The sequence below is a fragment of the Manis javanica genome, chromosome 14 (genome assembly GCF_040802235.1).
Source record: "Manis javanica isolate MJ-LG chromosome 14, MJ_LKY, whole genome shotgun sequence".
NCBI classification, from domain to species: domain Eukaryota; kingdom Metazoa; phylum Chordata; class Mammalia; order Pholidota; family Manidae; genus Manis; species Manis javanica.
This window is the reverse complement of record NC_133169.1, coordinates 37,539,682-37,554,602: the sequence shown is the minus strand read 5'-3', so window position 1 is coordinate 37,554,602 and position 14,921 is coordinate 37,539,682.

The following is a 14,921-nucleotide window of genomic DNA, read 5'->3' as shown; positions in this document are numbered from 1 at the left end:
CCTCTTGTCAGAGTCGGATCAGAACGCTAAATGTCACTCAATTTTCCGCAGACTCCTTACCTTACAACTAATGCCAACCCTATCCCTGGTGCCAGGATCTGACACTTCACCTTCATCATTGATGTCACACTCACTTCATCTTAAACCTTAAACTTATTCTTGCACAAAACCTCACATCAGAGGTGGATCCGAATTCTAACGGCAACCATATCTCACCCGTACACCCTATCGAACACAAAACCCTAACCCTAGATCTGACCCTTGAACCAGAATCTTCACCTTCACCGTTGCTATCAACTATGACTCCCTTAATCCTCTGACTCGACCTCACACTCACACTCAATTCAGAATTTTCCGCAAATTCTGTCCATAACCATATTTTCTGCATAGACCTTTCCTTACAGAAAACCCTAACCCTAGCCCCGGATCCTTAACCTGAATGCTCACCGTCAGCATTGGTGTCACCGATGCCACATCTTGATGATGAAGTCCAAGCTGGCCTTCACCCACACGTCAGAGTAGGATGCTTAATCTAAACATAACCACATCCACCGCATAAACTTTAGACAATTGCCTAACCCTAACCCTAGCACATTCCTGTGACCTGAGCCTCCAAAATCATCATGGACGTCACCCTTGCCTCACTGCGACTCAATTGGACAGTTGCCCTAAGCTTGGAGAAGGACCCTCAGTCTAAACGTACCAATTGCCTGCCCCTACAGCTTTCCAAAAACCTAACCCTAACACTACCCCTGGCTCGGGGTCCTGACACCTCACCTTGACCATTGACGTCATCCGTGCCTCACCATAAACCTGATCCACCATCTTGTGCACCCTGTCACATCAGACTCAGAAGCTAACTCTATCCGTAAAGAGAATGTTTCTGTATACCAGAGAGAACACAGAATTTTAACCCTGAAACTGATGCCTGGACCTGTATACAGAGTGTCAGCATCGGAGACACCCAGGGATCTCCCAACACGGCAACACAATTTCACAGTCACAGTCACATCAGAGCTAGACCTTAAGTCTTATAATTAACTTATTCTTTCTGTACTAGAGCCCGAACCAGTAATTCTAACCCAAGCCATGACTCTTGGACATGCCCCTTAATCGTAACCATTGGCATCACTCACGCTTCATCGTAATCCTTCACCTCAATCCCGCACTTGCCCTCCCATCAGAGAGAAACCTGAAGCCTTTCCATAACCCTATCCTTCCTGTACACCTTACAGAACAAAACTAAACTTACTCTAGCCCTTGGGACTATACCTGAACCGACACCGTCAGCTTCAACGTCTGTCATGCCGCACCATAAGCCTGAATCTCAAGGTCGCCGTCACCCGCACGTCAGGGACAGATGCGAACTCTAAATGTAACTGCATAATCCTGTCAATCTTACTGAACACCTAACCCTAACACTAGTGCCAAGCCCTGGACTAGATTTTTCACCCGCAGCAATGATGTCAACTACAACACATCTTAATTCGGATCTTGAATCTCACACTCGCACTGACATCAGAAGAGAACCCTAATTCTTTCGGAAACCGTCTTTTCCGCACTGATTTTCTCTTACAGATAACCCTAAGCGTATCCCAGGCCCCTTTCACTGAACCGCCACCATCAGCATCGACGTCTGTCATTCCTCCCCATAATCCTGAAGCTCGTTCTGGACGCTGCCCTCATGTCAGAGTCGGATCAGTACTCTAACTGTCACTCAATCTGCAGCATACTCCTTACCTTACAACTAATGCTGACCCTATCCCTGGTACCGGGATCTGACACTTCACCTTCATCATTGTTGTGACGCTCACTTCACCTGAAACTTAAACTTATTCTTGCACTCACCCTCACATCAGAGGCGGATCCGAATTCTAACTGCAACCCTACTTCACCCGTACTCCTTATCAAACCCATAACCCTACCCTAGATCTGAACCTTGAATCAGATTATTCACCTTCATCGTTGCTACCCACTATGACACCCTTAATGGTGTGACTCGATCTCACACTCGCCCTCAATTTAGAATTGCACCCTAATTCTGTCCATAACCATATTATCTGCATAAACCTGCATAGACCTTTCCTTACAGAAAACTCTAACCCTAGAACAGGTTCCTTTACCTGCATGCTCACCACCAGCATTGATGTCACCGATGCCATACCTTAATGATGAAGTCCAAACTGGCCTTCACCCACACGTCAGAGTAGGATCCTCTATCTAAACATAACCACATCCACGGCATAAACTAAAACAATTCCCTATCCCTAACCCTAGCACATACCTGTGGCCAGACCATCCATAATCTCCATGGATGTGACCCTTGCCTCATTGTAAGCCTGCGACTGAATTGGACAGTTGCCCTAACCTTGCAGAAGGACCCTCAGTCTAAACGTACCAATACCCTGCCCCTACGGCTTTCCAAAATCCTAACCCTAACCCTAGCCCTGGCTCGTGGTCCTGACACCTCACCTTGACCATTGACGTCAACCATGCCTCATCATAAACCTGATCCACCATCTTGCACTCCCTTTCTCATCAGAACTAGAAGCCAACTCTATCCATAAAGCCAATGTCTCTGCATACCAGAGAGAACAAAAAATTTTAACTCTAAAACTGGTGCCTGGACCTATACACAAAGCGTCATTATCACAAACAAACAGGGATCTCCTCAACACGGAAACGCAAATTCACACTCGCACTCACATCAGAGGTAGACCCTAACCCTAATAATTAACTTATCCTTTCTGCACAACAGCCCTAACCTCTATATTCAAAGCCTAGCCATGACTCTTGGACCTGCCCCTTCACCATAACCGTTGGCATCACCTGCGCTTCATCGTAATCCTAATCTTCAATCCCGAACGTGCCCTCCCATCGGAGAGAAACTCGAAATTTTTCCATAAACCTATCCTTCTTCTACACCTTACAGAGCACAATAAACTTACTCTAGCCCTCGGCATTTTACCTGATCCAAAACCAACAGCCTCAATGTCTGTCTTGCCGCACCATAAGCCTGAAGCTCAAGGTGGCCCTCGCCCTCACTTCAGGGTCAGATGCAAACTCTAAATGTTACTCCACATTCCTGTAAATCTTACTGAACACCTAACCCTAACCCTAGCGCGAAGCCGTGGACTAGATTCTTCACCTACAACATTGATGTCAACTAAGACACATCTTAACTCGGAGCCTGAATTTCACATTCTCTATCACAACAGAAGAGAACCCTTATTCTCTCGGTAACCGTCTCTTCCGCAGAGATTTTCTCTCACAGATAGCCCTAACCCTCTCCCAGGACCATTTCACTGAACCGATACCATCAGCATCGACGTCTGCCATTCGTGCCCACAACCCTGAAGCTCGTTCTGGCCACTGCCCTCTTGTCAGAGTCGGATCAGAACGCTAAATGTCCCTCAATTTTCCGCAGACTCCTTAACTTACAACTAATGCCAACCCTATCCCTGGTGCCAGGATCTGACACTTCACCTTCATCATTGATGTCACACTCACTTCATCTTAAACCTTAAACTTATTCTTGCACAAAACCTCACATCAGAGGTGGATCCGAATTCTAAAGGCAACCCTATCTCACCCGTACTCCCTATCGAACACATAACCCTAACCCTAGATCTGACCCTTGAACCAGAATCTTCACCTTCACCGTTGCTATCAACTATGACTCCCTTAATCCTCTGACTCGACCTCACACTCACACTCAATTCAGAATTTTTCGCAAATTCTGTCCATAACCATATTTTCTGCATAGACCTTTCCTTACAGAAAACCCTAACCCTAGCCCCGGATCCTTAACCTGAATGCTCACCGTCAGCATTGGTGTCACCGATGCCACATCTTGATGATGAAGTCCAAGCTGGCCTTCACCCACACGTCAGAGTAGGATACTTAATCTAAACATAACCACATCCACCGCATAAATTTTAGACAATTGCCTAACCCTAACCCTAGCACATTCCTGTGACCTGAGCCTCCAAAATCATCATGGACGTCACCCTTGCCTCACTGCGACTCAATTGGACAGTTGCCCTAAACTTGGAGGAGGACCCTCAGTCTAAACGTACCAATTGCCTGCCCCTACAGCTTTCCAAAAACCTAACCCTAACACTACCCCTGGCTCGGGGTCCTGACACCTCACCTTGACCATTGACGTCATCCGTGCCTCACCATAAACCTGATCCACCATCTTGCGCACCCTGTCACATCAGACTCAGAAGCTAACTCTATCCGTAAAGAGAATGTTTCTGTATACCAGAGAGAACACAGAATTTTAACCCTGAAAATGATGCCTGGACCTGTATACAGAGTGTCAGCATCGGAGACACCCAGGGATCTCCCAACACGGCAACACAATTTCACAGTCACAGTCACATCAGAGCTAGACCTTAAGTCTTATAATTAACTTATTCTTTCTGTACTAGAGCCCGAACCAGTAATTCTAACCCAAGCCATGACTCTTGGACATGCCCCTTAATCGTAACCATTGGCATCACTCACGCTTCATCGTAATCCTTTACCTCTATCCCGCACTTGCCCTCATATCAGAGAGAAACCTGAAGCCTTTCCATAACCCTATCCTTCCTGTACACCTTACAGAACAAAACTAAACTTACTCTAGCCCTTGGGACTATACCTGAACCGACACCGTCAGCTTCAACGTCTGTCATGCCGCACCGTAAGCCTGAATCTCAAGGTCGCCGTCACCCGCACGTCAGGGACAGATGCGAACTCTAAATGTAACTGCATAATCCTGTCAATCTTACTGAACACCTAACCCTAACCCTAGTGCCAAGCCCTGGACTAGATTTTTCACCCGCAGCAATGATGTCAACTACGACACATCTTAATTCGGAGCTTGAATCTCACACTCGCACTGACATCAGAAGAGAACCCTAATTCTTTCGGAAACCGTCTTTTCCGCACTGATTTTCTCTTACAGATAACCCTAAGCGTATCCCAGGCCCCTTTCACTGAACCGCCACCATCAGCATCGACGTCTGTCATTCCTCCCCATAATCCTGAAGCTCGTTCTGGACGCTGCCCTCATGTCAGAGTCGGATCAGTACTCTAACTGTCACTCAATCTGCAGCATACTCCTTACCTTACAACTAATGCTGACCCTATCCCTGTTACCGGGATCTGACACTTCACCTTCATCATTGTTGTGACCCTCACTTCACCTGAAACTTAAACTTATTCTTGCACTCACCCTCACATCAGAGGCGGATCCGAATTCTAACTGCAACCCTACTTCACCCGTACTCCTTATCAAACCCATAACCCTACCCTAGATCTGAACCTTGAATCAGATTATTCACCTTCATCGTTGCTACCCACTATGACACCCTTAATGGTGTGACTCGATCTCACACTCGCCCTCAATTTAGAATTGCACCCTAATTCTGTCCATAACCATATTATCTGCATAAACCTGCATAGACCTTTACTTACAGAAAACTCTAACCCTAGAACAGGTTCCTTTACCTGCATGCTCACCACCAGCATTGATGTCACCGATGCCATACCTTAATGATGAAGTCCAAACTGGTCTTCACCCACACGTCTGAGTAGGATCCTCTATCTAAACATAACCACATACACGGCATAAACTAAAACAATTCCCTATCCCTAACCCTAGCACATTCCTGTGGCCTGACCATCCATAATCTCCATGGATGTGACCCTTGCCTCATTGTAAGCCTGTGACTGAATTGGACAGTTGCCCTAACCTTGCAGAAGGACCCTCAGTCTAAACGTACCAATACCCTGCCCCTACGGCTTTCCAAAATCCTAACCCTTACCCTAGCCCTGGCTCGTGGTCCTGACACCTCACCTTGACCATTGACGTCAACCATGCCTCACCATAAACCTGATCCACCATCTTGCACTCCCTTTCTCATCAGAACTAGAAGCCATCTCTATCCATAAAGCCAATGTCTCTGCATACCAGAGAGAACAAAAAATTTTAACTCTAAAACTGGTGCCTGGACCTATACACAAAGCGTCATTATCACAAACAAACAGGGATCTCCTCAACACGGAAACGCAAATTCACACTCGCACTCACATCAGAGGTAGACCCTAACCCTAATAATTAACTTATCCTTTCTGCACAACAGCCCTAACCTCTATATTCAAAGCCTAGCCATGACTCTTGGACCTGCCCCTTCACCATAACCGTTGGCATCACCTGCGCTTCATCGTAATCCTAATCTTCAATCCCGAACGTGCCCTCCCATCGGAGAGAAACTCGAAATTTTTCCATAAACCTATCCTTCTTCTACACCTTACAGAGCACAATAAACTTACTCTAGCCCTCGGCATTTTACCTGATCCAAAACCAACAGCCTCAATGTCTGTCTTGCCGCACCATAAGCCTGAAGCTCAAGGTGGCCCTCGCCCTCACTTCAGGGTCAGATGCAAACTCTAAATGTTACTCCACATTCCTGTAAATCTTACTGAACTCCTAACCCTAACCCTAGCGCGAAGCCTTGGACTAGATTCTTCACCTACAACATTGATGTCAACTAAGACACATCTTAACTCGGAGCCTGAATTTCACATTCTCAATCACAACAGAAGAGAACCCTTATTCTCTCGGTAACCGTCTCTTCCGCAGAGATTTTCTCTCACAGATAGCCCTAACCCTCTCCCAGGACCCTTTCACTGAACGGCTACCATCAGCATCGACGTCTGTCATTCGTGCCCACAACCCTGAAGCTCGTTCTGGCCACTGCCCTCTTGTCAGAGTCGGATCAGAACGCTAAATGTCACTCAATTTTCCGCAGACTCCTTACGTTACAACTAATGCCAACCCTATCCCTGGTGCCAGGATCTGACACTTCACCTTCATCATTGATGTCACACTCACTTCACCTTAAACCTTAAACTTATTCTTGCACAAAACCTCACATCAAGGTGGATCCGAATTCTAACGGCAACCATATCTCACCCGTACTTCCTATCGAACACATAACCCTAACCCTAGATCTGACCCTTGAACCAGAATCTTCACCTTCACCGTTGCTATCAACTATGACTCCCTTAATCCTCTGACTCGACCTCACACTCACACTCAATTCAGAATTTTTCGCAAATTCTGTCCATAACCATATTTTCTGCATAGACCTTTCCTTACAGAAAACCCTAACCCTAGCCCCGGATCCTTAACCTGAATGCTCACCGTCAGCATTGGTGTCACCGATGCCACATCTTGATGATGAAGTCCAAGCTGGCCTTCACCCACACGTCAGAGTAGGATGCTTAATCTAAACATAACCGCATCCACCGCATAAACTTTAGACAATTGCCTAACCCTAACCCTAGCACATTCCTGTGACCTGAGCCTCCAAAATCATCATGGACGTCACCCTTGCCTCACTGCGACTCAATTGGACAGTTGCCCTAAACTTGGAGAAGGACCCTCAGTCTAAACGTACCAATTGCCTGCCCCTACAGCTTTCCGAAAACCTAACCCTAACACTACCCCTGGCTCGGGGTCCTGACACCTCACCTTGACCATTGACGTCATCCATGCCTCACCATAAACCTGATCCACCATCTTGCGCACCCTGTCACATCAGACTCAGAAGCTAACTCTATCCGTAAAGGGAATGTTTCTGTATACCAGAGAGAACACAGAATTTTAACCCTGAAACTGATGCCTGGACCTGTATACAGAGTGTCAGCATCGGAGACACCCAGGGATCTCCCAACACGGAAACACAATTTCACAGTCACAGTCACATCAGAGCTAGACCTTAAGTCTTATAATTAACTTATTCTTTCTGTACTAGAGCCCGAACCAGTAATTCTAACCCTAGCCATGACTCTGGGACATGCCCCTTAATCGTAACCATTGGCATCACTCACGCTTCATCGTAATCCTTTACCTCAATACCGCACTTGCCCTCCCATCAGAGAGAAACCTGAAGCCTTTCCATAACCCTATCCCTCCTGTACACCTTACAGAACAAAACTAAACTTACTCTAGCCCTTGGGACTATACGTGAACCGACACCGTCAGCTTCAACGTCTGTCATGCCGCACCATAAGCCTGAATCTCAAGGTCGCCGTCACCCTCACGTCAGGGACAGATGAGAACTCTAAATGTAACTGCATAATCCTGTCAATCTTACTGAACACCTAGCCCTAACCCTAGTGTCACGCCCTGGACTAGATTTTTCACCCGCAGCAATGATGTCAACTACGACACATCTTAATTCGGAGCTTGAATCTCACACTCGCACTGACATCAGAAGAGAACCCTAATTCTTTCGGAAACCGTCTTTTCCGCACTGATTTTCTCTTACAGATAACCCTAAGCGTATCCCAGGCCCCTTTCACTGAACCGCCACCATCAGCATCGACGTCTGTCATTCCTCCCCATAATCCTGAAGCTCGTTCTGGACGCTGCCCTCATGTCAGAGGCGGATCAGTACTCTAACTGTCACTCAATCTGCAGCATACTCCTTACCTTACAACTAATGCTGACCCTATCCCTGGTACCGGGATCTGACACTTCACCTTCATCATTGTTGTGACCCTCACTTCACCTTAAACTTAAACTTATTCTTGCACTCACCCTCACATCAGAGGCGGATCCGAATTCTAACTGCAACCCTACTTCACCCGTACTCCTTATCAAACCCATAACCCTACCCTAGATCTGAACCTTGAATCAGATTATTCACCTTCATCGTTGCTACCCACTATGACACCCTTAATGGTGTGACTCGATCTCACACTCGCCCTCAATTTAGAATTGCACCCTAATTCTGTCCATAACCATATTATCTGCATAAACCTGCATAGACCTTTCCTTACAGAAAACTCTAACCCTAGAACAGGTTCCTTTACCTGCATGCTCACCACCAGCATTGATGTCACCGATGCCATACCTTAATGATGAAGTCCAAACTGGCCTTCACCCACACGTCAGAGTAGGATCCTCTATCTAAACATAACCACATCCACGGCATAAACTAAAACAATTCCCTATCCCTAACCCTAGCACATACCTGTGGCCTGACCATCCATAATCTCCATGGATGTGACCCTTGCCTCATTGTAAGCCTGCGACTGAATTGGACAGTTGCCCTAACCTTGCAGAAGGACCCTCAGTCTAAACGTACCAATACCCTGCCCCTACGGCTTTCCAAAATCCTAACCCTAACCCTAGCCCTGGCTTGTGGTCCTGACACCTCACCTTGACCATTGACGTCAACCATGCCTCACCATAAACCTGATCCACCATCTTGCACTCCCTTTCTCATCAGAACTAGAAGCCAACTCTATCCATAAAGCCAATGTCTCTGCATACCAGAGAGAACAAAAAATTTTAACTCTAAAACTGGTGCCTGGACCTATACACAAAGCGTCATTATCACAAACAAACAGGGATCTCCTCAACACGGAAACGCAAATTCACACTCGCACTCACATCAGAGGTAGACCCTAACCCTAATAATTAACTTATCCTTTCTGCACAACAGCCCTAACCTCTATATTCAAAGCCTAGCCATGACTCTTGGACCTGCCCCTTCACCATAACCGTTGGCATCACCTGCGCTTCATCGTAATCCTAATCTTCAATCCCGAACGTGCCCTCCCATCGGAGAGAAACTCGAAATTTTTCCATAAACCTATCCTTCTTCTACACCTTACAGAGCACAATAAACTTACTCTAGCCCTCGGCATTTTACCTGATCCAAAACCAACAGCCTCAATGTCTGTCTTGCCGCACCATAAGCCTGAAGCTCAAGGTGGCCCTCGCCCTCACTTCAGGGTCAGATGCAAACTCTAAATGTTACTCCACATTCCTGTAAATCTTACTGAACCCCTAACCCTAACCCTAGCGCGAAGCCTTGGACTAGATTCTTCACCTACAACATTGATGTCAACTAAGACACATCTTAACTCGGAGCCTGAATTTCACATTCTCAATCACAACAGAAGAGAACCCTTATTCTCTCGGTAACCGTCTCTTCCGCAGAGATTTTCTCTCACAGATAGCCCTAACCCTCTCCCAGGACCCTTTCACTGAACCGCTACCATCAGCATCGACGTCTGTCATTCCTGCCCACAACCCTGAAGCTCGTTCTGGCCACTGCCCTCTTGTCAGAGTCGGTTCAGAACGCTAAATGTCACTCAATTTTCCGCAGACTCCTTACCTTACAACTAATGCCAACCCTATCCCTGGTGCCAGGATCTGACACTTCACCTTCATCATTGATGTCACACTCACTTCACCTTAAACCTTAAACTTATTCTTGCACAAAACCTCACATCAGAGGTGGATCCGAATTCTAACGGCAACCATATCTCACCCGTACTCCCTATCGAACACATAACCCTAACCCTAGATCTGACCCTTGAACCAGAATCTTCACCTTCACCGTTGCTATCAACTATGACTCCCTTAATCCTCTGACTCGACCTCACACTCACACTCAATTCAGAATTTTTCGCAAATTCTGTCCATAACCATATTTTCTGCATAGACCTTTCCTTACAGAAAACCCTAACCCTAGCCCCGGATCCTTAACCTGAATGCTCACCGTCAGCATTGGTGTCACCGATGCCACATCTTGATGATGAAGTCCAAGCTGGCCTTCACCCACACGTCAGAGTAGGATGCTTAATCTAAACATAACCACATCCACCGCATAAACTTTAGACAATTGCCTAACCCTAACCCTAGCACATTCCTGTGACCTGAGCCTCCAAAATCATCATGGACGTCACCCTTGCCTCACTGCGACTCAATTGGACAGTTGCCCTAAACTTGGAGAAGGACCCTCAGTCTAAACGTACCAATTGCCTGCCCCTACAGCTTTCCGAAAACCTAACCCTAACACTACCCCTGGCTCGGGGTCCTGACACCTCACCTTGACCATTGACGTCATCCATGCCTCACCATAAACCTGATCCACCATCTTGCGCACCCTGTCACATCAGACTCAGAAGCTAACTCTATCCGTAAAGAGAATGTTTCTGTATACCAGAGAGAACACAGAATTTTAACCCTGAAACTGATGCCTGGATCTGTATACAGAGTGTCAGCATCGGAGACACCCAGGGATCTCCCAACACGGCAACAAAATTTCACAGTCACAGTCACATCAGAGCTAGACCTTAAGTCTTATAATTAACTTATTCTTTCTGTACTAGAGCCCGAACCAGTAATTCTAACCCTAGCCATGACTCTGGGACATGCCCCTTAATCGTAACCATTGGCATCACTCACGCTTCATCGTAATCCTTTACCTCAATCCCGCACTTGCCCTCCCATCAGAGAGAAACCTGAAGCCTTTCCATAACCCTATCCCTCCTGTACACCTTACAGAACAAAACTAAACTTACTCTAGCCCTTGGGACTATACGTGAACTGACACCGTCAGCTTCAACGTCTGTCATGCCGCACCATAAGCCTGAATCTCAAGGTCGCCGTCACCCTCACGTCAGGGACAGATGAGAACTCTAAATGTAACTGCATAATCCGGTCAATCTTACTGAACACCTAACCCTAACCCTAGTGTAACGCCCTGGACTAGATTTTTCACCCGCAGCAATGATGTCAACTACGACACATCTTAATTCGGAGCTTGAATCTCACACTCGCACTGACATCAGAAGAGAACCCTAATTCTTTCGGAAACCGTCTTTTCCGCACTGATTTTCTCTTACAGATAACCCTAAGCGTATCCCAGGCCCCTTTCACTGAACCGCCACCATCAGCATCGACGTCTGTCATTCCTCCCCATAATCCTGAAGCTCGTTCTGGACGCTGCCCTCATGTCAGAGGCGGATCAGTACTCTAACTGTCACTCAATCTGCAGCATACTCCTTACCTTACAACTAATGCTGACCCTATCCCTGGTACCGGGATCTGACACTTCACCTTCATCATTGTTGTGACCCTCACTTCACCTTAAACTTAAACTTATTCTTGCACTCACCCTCACATCAGAGGCGGATCCGAATTCTAACTGCAACCCTACTTCACCCGTACTCCTTATCAAACCCATAACCCTACCCTAGATCTGAACCTTGAATCAGATTATTCACCTTCATCGTTGCTACCCACTATGACACCCTTAATGGTGTGACTCGATCTCACACTCGCCCTCAATTTAGAATTGCACCCTAATTCTGTCCATAACCATATTATCTGCATAAACCTGCATAGACCTTTCCTTACAGAAAACTCTAACCCTAGAACAGGTTCCTTTACCTGCATGCTCACCACCAGCATTGATGTCACCGATGCCATACCTTAATGATGATGTCCAGACTGGCCTTCACCCACACGTCAGAGTAGGATCCTCTATCTAAACATAACCACATCCACGGCATAAACTAAAACAATTCCCTATCCCTAACCCTAGCACATACCTGTGACCTGACCATCCATAATCTCCATGGATGTGACCCTTGCCTCATTGTAAGCCTGCGACTGAATTGGACAGTTGCCCTAACCTTGCAGAAGGACCCTCAGTCTAAACGTACCAATACCCTGCCCCTACGGCTTTCCAAAATCCTAACCGTATCCCTAGCCCTGGCTCGTGGTCCTGACACCTCACCTTGACCATTGACGTCTACCATGCCTCACCATAAACCTGATCCACCATCTTGCACTCCCTTTCTCATCAGAACTAGAAGCCAACCCTATCCATAAAGCCAATGTCTCTGCATACCAGAGAGAACAAAAAATTTTAACACTAAAACTGGTGCCTGGACCTATACACAAAGCGTCATTATCACAAACAAACAGGGATCTCCTCAACACGGAAACGCAAATTCACACTCGCACTCACATCAGAGGTAGACCCTAACCCTAATAATTAACTTATCCTTTCTGCACAACAGCCCTAACCTCTATATTCAAAGCCTAGCCATGACTCTTGGACCTGCCCCTTCACCATAACCGTTGGCATCACCTGCGCTTCATCGTAATCCTAATCTTCAATCCCGAACGTGCCCTCCCATCGGAGAGAAACTCGAAATTTTTCCATAAACCTATCCTTCTTCTACACCTTACAGAGCACAATAAACTTACTCTAGCCCTCGGCATTTTACCTGATCCAAAACCAACAGCCTCAATGTCTGTCTTGCCGCACCATAAGCCTGAAGCTCAAGGTGGCCGCGCCCTCACTTCAGGGTCAGATGCAAACTCTAAATGTTACTCCACATTCCTGTAAATCTTACTGAACACCTAACCCTAACCCTAGCGCGAAGCCTTGGACTAGATTCTTCACCTACAACATTGATGTCAACTAAGACACATCTTAACTCGGAGCCTGAATTTCACATTCTCAATCACAACAGAAGAGAACCCTTATTCTCTCGGTAACCGTCTCTTCCGCAGAGATTTTCTCTCACAGATAGCCCTAACCCTCTCCCAGGACCATTTCACTGAACCGCTACCATCAGCATCGACGTCTGCCATTCGTGCCCACAACCCTGAAGCTCGTTCTGGCCACTGCCCTCTTGTCAGAGTCGGATCAGAACGCTAAATGTCACTCAATTTTCCGCAGACTCCTTACCTTACAACTAATGCCAACCCTATCCCTGGTGCCAGGATCTGACACTTCACCTTCATCATTGATGTCACACTCACTTCATCTTAAACCTTAAACTTATTCTTGCACAAAACCTCACATCAGAGGTGGATCCGAATTCTAACGGCAACCCTATCTCACCCGTACTCCCTATGGAACTCATAACCCTAACCCTAGATCTGACCCTTGAACCAGAATCTTCACCTTCACCGTTGCTATCAACTATGACTCCCTTAATCCTCTGACTCGACCTCACACTCACACTCAATTCAGAATTTTTCGCAAATTCTGTCCATAACCATATTTTCTGCATAGACCTTTCCTTACAGAAAACCCTAACCCTAGCCCCGGATCCTTAACCTGAATGCTCACAGTCAGCATTGGTGTCACCGATGCCACATCTTGATGATGAAGTCCAAGCTGGCCTTCACCCACACGTCAGAGTAGGATGCTTAATCTAAACATAACCACATCCACCGCATAAATTTTAGACAATTGCCTAACCCTAACCCTAGCACATTCCTGTGACCTGAGCCTCCAAAATCATCATGGACGTCACCCTTGCCTCACTGCGACTCAATTGGACAGTTGCCCTAAACTTGGAGAAGGACCCTCAGTCTAAACGTACCAATTGCCTGCCCCTACAGCTTTCCAAAAACCTAACCCTAACACTACCCCTGGCTCGGGGTCCTGACACCTCACCTTGACCATTGACGTCATCCGTGCCTCACCATAAACCTGATCCACCATCTTGCGCACCCTGTCACATCAGACTCAGAAGCTAACTCTATCCGTAAAGAGAATGTTTCTGTATACCAGAGAGAACACAGAATTTTAACCCTGAAACTGATGCCTGGACCTGTATACAGAGTGTCAGCATCGGAGACACCCAGGGATCTCCCAACACGGCAACACAATTTCACAGTCACAGTCACATCAGAGCTAGACCTTAAGTCTTATAATTAACTTATTCTTTCTGTACTAGAGCCCGAACCAGTAATTCTAACCCAAGCCATGACTCTTGGACATGCCCCTTAATCGTATCCATTGGCATCACTCACGCTTCATCGTAATCCTTTACCTCTATCCCGCACTTGGCCTCATATCAGAGAGAAACCTGAAGCCTTTCCATAACCCTATCCTTCCTGTACACCTTACAGAACAAAACTAAACTTACTCTAGCCCTTGGGACTATACCTGAACCGACACCGTCAGCTTCAACGTCTGTCATGCCGCACCATAAGCCTGAATCTCAAGGTCGCCGTCACCCGCACGTCAGGGACAGATGCGAACTCTAAATGTAACTGCATAATCCTGTCAATCTTACTGAACACCTAACCCTAA